This window comes from Arachis duranensis, chromosome 10, assembly GCF_000817695.3.
Source record: "Arachis duranensis cultivar V14167 chromosome 10, aradu.V14167.gnm2.J7QH, whole genome shotgun sequence".
Lineage (NCBI taxonomy): Eukaryota > Viridiplantae > Streptophyta > Magnoliopsida > Fabales > Fabaceae > Arachis > Arachis duranensis.
The window spans coordinates 57,531,628-57,537,225 of record NC_029781.3 but is presented as its reverse complement, the minus strand read 5'-3'; the positions used below and the strand labels follow the sequence as shown (position 1 = coordinate 57,537,225).

The 5,598-nt window shown below is 39.6% G+C and overlaps 1 non-coding gene across 1 annotated transcript; it reads left to right on the top strand.

Annotated features, from left to right (window-relative positions):
• Nucleotides 1–3,148: 3,148 nt before the first annotated feature.
• LOC127743263 (small nucleolar RNA R71) lies at nucleotides 3,149–3,252 on the top strand. The gene has a single exon (XR_008004657.1). It is a non-coding gene; the product is annotated as a small nucleolar RNA R71 (small nucleolar RNA).
• The last annotated feature ends 2,346 nt before the right edge of the window (nucleotides 3,253–5,598 follow it).

The following is a 5,598-nucleotide window of genomic DNA, read 5'->3' as shown; positions in this document are numbered from 1 at the left end:
TTCATGCATTATTCTCATGAAATCATGTAAAGTTCACAATGTTTGCTTGAATCAAGATGAAAGTGTATATTCATCCAAAACTTGCTTATTACCTAAGAAATTGCATGAAACTATCTAAAAAAAGGAAAGAAAAGGCTGGTAAAACTGTCCAAGATGCCCTGGCATCACAACACCAAACTTAAAACTTGCTTGTCCCTAAGCAAGTACTGAAACATATGGATGAGGAATGAAAGAATAAGAGAAACAAGTCCATATTATAGAAGTTAGGTCCTTGGTTCATGGGGTTTCATGCATAGCAACTTAGGTTCATGCCTTTGTTGGTTTTCAGGTCCTTATCATGCCCTTGATCACTCACTTGATTGCATCCTATAAGATCCTGATTCATTGATCCTTCCCCTTTTCCCCTTTTTTTTTTAGGGTTTATTGCTTTCTTAGGCTAAGTGCTTTATAAGGAGGACCTCTTTAAGATAAGCTTTCAGCCAGCACTCATGAACCAGTTGGTTCAAGGTGCTAGGTATTGAAACATCCCTACGAACCTACTCCCTCAAGTCTCTCCCCCACACATACACACCACATGCATATGGTTTGTTATTTTCTTTCTTGAGGCCTTGGTGTCCATCACCTCTTTGGGTTACTAAGTGCTTTGTGGCAAGGTTGCTCTTGATAGTGGATTTTCAGTTGACAATCCCGGGTCAGTTAACCCAAGTTCCCAAGAACCTATTCATCCAAGCAGATCCTTTGCACAAGAGCACCACAAACACATGCCTCAAGATTCAAACCCTTGGTGCCTAGCCTTATTTCCTATTCTTTTTCCTTTCTTTTTCACACTCTAACTTTTCTTTTTCTTTTTCTTATTAGGATCTTGTTATTTCGCTGGTCTCATAGGATGTGCTTCAAGCATATGATTCAAAACACATAATTGCCCTTATACCTTGCTGGTGAACCAACTTAGCTAGTCACTTACAACACCACAAATATTGGGACTTTTCTTCGTAAAATGAACTCAACTCTTGTTTCTTTCATAACATTTCTTTTCATTCAGCTCAAAAGACAAGCATATAATTAAGCAAGATGAAGATGCAATAGAGAACTTAGACTAGCACACATAGACTTAAGAAAAGAAATCTTAAAGGCAGAATTGAAAATTTCTAAGCTACTATAGAAGCATGTTTTGTGTCCAATTGTGTTTCCTTGCATCCGTGCCATTCTGGCTATTTTCCAATCTTCTAGTGCCTTCCTTACTGATTCAAGACTCTTTTTTGCTCTTTCTCTTTCCTCTCGTGCCAATTCATCCTGAAGATCTTCGTATCTTGTGATCCCAAGGTGCAATTTGGGTAGTTGTTCGACTAAGTATCTGAGCCTGGCTTGAGTGTTAATATTGTATCCAGTCTCGCTCATATATACTCCTTCTGAGAATGCTTTGTACTCATCAAAGATATCTGCCTATTCCCTTTGCTTTTGATGCATCTCAAGAATGTGTGCACCTTGGTGTGCTTGGGTGTTGATTAGCTTTTGGATGGCTTCTTGCTATTGATCTTGCTTTTGGTTCATCATGTATCCTCAATATTAGCTCTCCTCGCTCCACATATACAAGTGCTCTGGCCGTGGCTAGGAATGGTCTCCCCAGGATGATTGGATGGATGTGACACTCTTCCATCTCCAAGACAACAAAATCTGTGGGAAGGAAGTAGTTCCCAACCTTCACCAACACGTTTTCAACCACTCTTATTGCTTTCCTTTGAGTTTTGTCAGCCAATTGTATGATTACATCTGCGGGTGTTAGCTCATTGATTTGGAGCTTCTTCATGAGGGCTAAGGGCATTAAGTTGATGCTTGCTCCTAGATCACAAAGTCCTCTATCAATCCTTGTTTCCCATATAGCGCAGGGAATGTGAAAACTCCCTCGGTCCTTCCTTTTTGTAAGAAACTCTATTTGAATGAGGGCACTATACTCCTTATTTATCACTATCGTTTGCCCATCCTTCAATGAATTCTTCTTGGTTAGCAGTTCCTTCATACACTTAATATATGAGGGCATTTATTGGATAACCTTGATGAATGGTATGTTTACATTTTGAGATAGAAATATATCTATGAATCTTGAGTATACTTTCCCTTCTCCACCCCCTTTGAGTCTTTGGGGAAATGGTGCCTTGGGTGCATAGAGGTTCAAGACTTCCTTCTCCTCTGGCTATTTTCTTTGTGTAGGCTCACTTTCTTGGTCTTTCTCGTCTGGATGCGCTCTTGAACCACCTTGGGAGTGCCCTAATGGTTTGTTCAATTCTTCTAAATTCTCTTCATCACTTATAGTGACCATCTTACATTCTTCCTATCTCACCTTCTTTGCTTCTCCTCTCGAATTTTTCTTAGTGTCACTTGGGAAGCTATCCGTGGGCTTAGGGATCTACTGAGAGAGATATCCTACTTGAGATTCGAGCCTCTTTATGCCGTCCCCCCGATTCTTCATATTAGTCCGTACTTCATCCTTGAACACTCTATTATCTTAAACTTCCTTGCATATATCTTCAAGCAACACCTCAATTTTGGAGAGTCTATCTTCAGATGGTGGTGGTGAGTTGGGGTTAGAGTGTTGAGAATGGCATTTTGATTTTGATATGGTCTCTGTGTGAGATGTTGATAGGCTGCATTATTGTTGGGGTTGTGGCGTCTCTGATCTTGGCCTTGATCTTGTTAGTTTTCCCACCCAAAATTTGGATGGTTCATCCAACCAGGGTTGTAGGTTTTGGAGTATGGATCATGGGATTGCCTGGGTGAGTTTTCAACATAATTGGCCTGTTCCCAGTCACCTGCTTCCTCTGTATTTACTCCTTCTTGAGCTGATGATGAGGGGGTGACTGCTGCGACTTGGTTCCTTTCCATCTATTTGGTAAGGTTGGCCAACTGCTTGGTAATCATCTTGTTTTGAGCTAGCAGTGCATCCATATAGTTCAACTCCGTTACTCCTCGAGTGTTGCTCCTTTTAGAAGCATAGAAGTAGTCATTCTCAGCTACAGTTTCAATGACATCTATGGCTTCTTCAATGGTCTTCTTCTTGTTTAGAGATCCCCCGGAAGAACGGTCTACCACCTTTTTTGATTCGTAAGACAACCCTTCATAGAAGATGTGTAATTGCACCCATTCATTGAACATGTCTAGTGGGCACTTTCTTGTTAAGTCCTTAAACCTCTCCCATGCCTCATAGAGAGTTTCACCATCTTATTGCCTGAAAGTTTATAACTCAGCTCTCAACCTATTGATCCTTTGGAAAGGATAGAATCTCACGAAGAACTTTTTTACCACATCATCCCAGGCTGTTAAACTCTCCTTCGGGAAGAATTCCAGCCATTTAGATGCTAATTCCCTAAGAGAGAAGGGGAATAAAAGCAATCTATAGGTGTCAGGATGAACAAGGGTGATAAGCTGGGGCTTCAGTTCAAAGTTATTAGCATGTATGGTTGGTTTTTGGATGCTACTTCCACAGTTTCCTAGATTTGGATAAATATAAGAGCCTAGAACTCTTCTCTCTTGCCCAGCATGACCTGCTAGACCTTCTCTGGCATGGTTGTGTGTCTCCTCCTTATGGTGGTTTTTCATGTTCTCCTCCATGTCTATCTCAAAATCCTCCTCTTCTTTCTCAGTACCAATGACCCTCTTCCCTCTTACTTCCCTCCTTAATCTAAGGAAGGTCCTCTCAGGTTCAGATTCAAAGGAGGTTTAAGCTCCTCTTCTTCTATAAGTCATATAATCAGCAGATTACACAAGCAAGAGAAAAGTGAAGAAATCACTCTTGTTAAGGTTACTGTTAGTGTGAGTGAAGTAATTTATCAAATAGTTAGTGGACTACTTGACAGAGTTGTGAATTAACTGAGAAAATGAAACAAGAGGAAATAATAAATGAAAATGGCTGAGATTGAAAGTAAATGACAGAAACAAAATAAATGAAACAAAATTGGTTAAAAATCTAGTTAGAAATGGGCAAACATCATGCTTCAAAATTGGTTAGAAATCTGGGGTTGTAAGTCATGAGCAAGAAAGTAAACTAGGAATCTTAGCACACAAGTAATCCTAAAGTGCAAGGAACTAATTCAAATAACTAAGCAAGATGTGAGCAAATCAAAACTAAGAAGACAACATTCAATTTAATTCTACTCTCAACTAAACAATAACCATAACTAAGGCAAGGCAATCAAGATTTTTGGATTTCCAAATATAAATGATAAAAACAACTCTTGGCTAGACATGGGAATTGGGGTCACTATCCTTGTCTAATAACCATATCTTGACAATTACGAGGAGCCAAACCCACTAAGTCTACTTCTATACTTGAAGTATGTTAAATGGTTTGGTCAACATCAACCCATAAAGTCTAACCTCGCTACTGATTAACCTAGTAGTAGGCTAGTGTCAATGGCTATCAAATTGACCACTAAGGGTTCCTAAATCATCAAATCCATTAGACCTAATAACTCAAGTTTACCCAATTCCCTTAGTCTAAGCCAAGAGTAAAAAGAACTACTCCATAATCAAGGTAAACAATTCATCAAACACATGGTAAGCATTAACAAAAGACATGTTGAAATTGTAATTAGATTGAAATTAACAAACACCCACTAACAAATATCAACTTACAATCACTCAAATAACACAATTAATCATAGAAATCATCAATGTAACATCAACAAGTCAAGATTCACAACATTCATGCAATGGGTATAAAGTGACAATTGACAGGAATCCATAAAACTAACACAAGATCTAAGCAAAATTGGACTACGAAGTTCAAATTTAACAAACAAAACTAGTAATTAACAATATCCAATTCAGAATTTAACAAGGGAATATCAAATTAAAGCTAGATCTAGAGAGGAACAAGAGTTTCTCTCTCTAGAAGAACAAAGAACCCCCAAAAACTAGAAAATGTGTCTTAGTGTAAAATGATTGATCCCCCTCTTCTCCCTTGCATCTTTGGGTCTTTTCCATGCAGAAACAGCTTGAATTTGGGCCCAATGAGCCTCAGAAATCGCCAGGCACGATTTCCTTTAATGAGGTCACCTGCAGCTTCCCGCGCATGCGCGCCATGCATGCGTGCGCGCCGATTGCTTTTGTGATCCACGCCTGCGTGCCCAGTGCGCGTGCGTGTCGGTTGGAATTCTCTGGCTTGCGCGGATGCGTCCATCCTTACGCTCTGCTTCCAGCTATCCTCATCCACGCGTGCGCATGAAGTGCGCGTGCGCATCGGTGCTGAAGTTCTCAAAATCTAATTCTTCATGTTCCTTCCTCTTGTGCATACTTTCTTTCTCTCTTCCAGGCCATTTTTACCCTATTAATTCTGAAATCACTCAACAAATACGTCAAGGCTTTGAATGGTAATAAAGAGGATCAAAATATAGCAATTCTAAGGCAAAATAAGCATGTTTTCCATCATGGTGCAACATTAGGAAGTGAACACAGAACCATGCATTTCTTGTGAATAAGTGCGAGAAATATTCACAAAAACCCCCAAATTAAGCACAAGATAGACCATAAAATTGGAGTTTATCAAATCTCCCCACACTTACACTAAGCATGTCCTCATGCTTAAAATAAAAAGACCGAAGA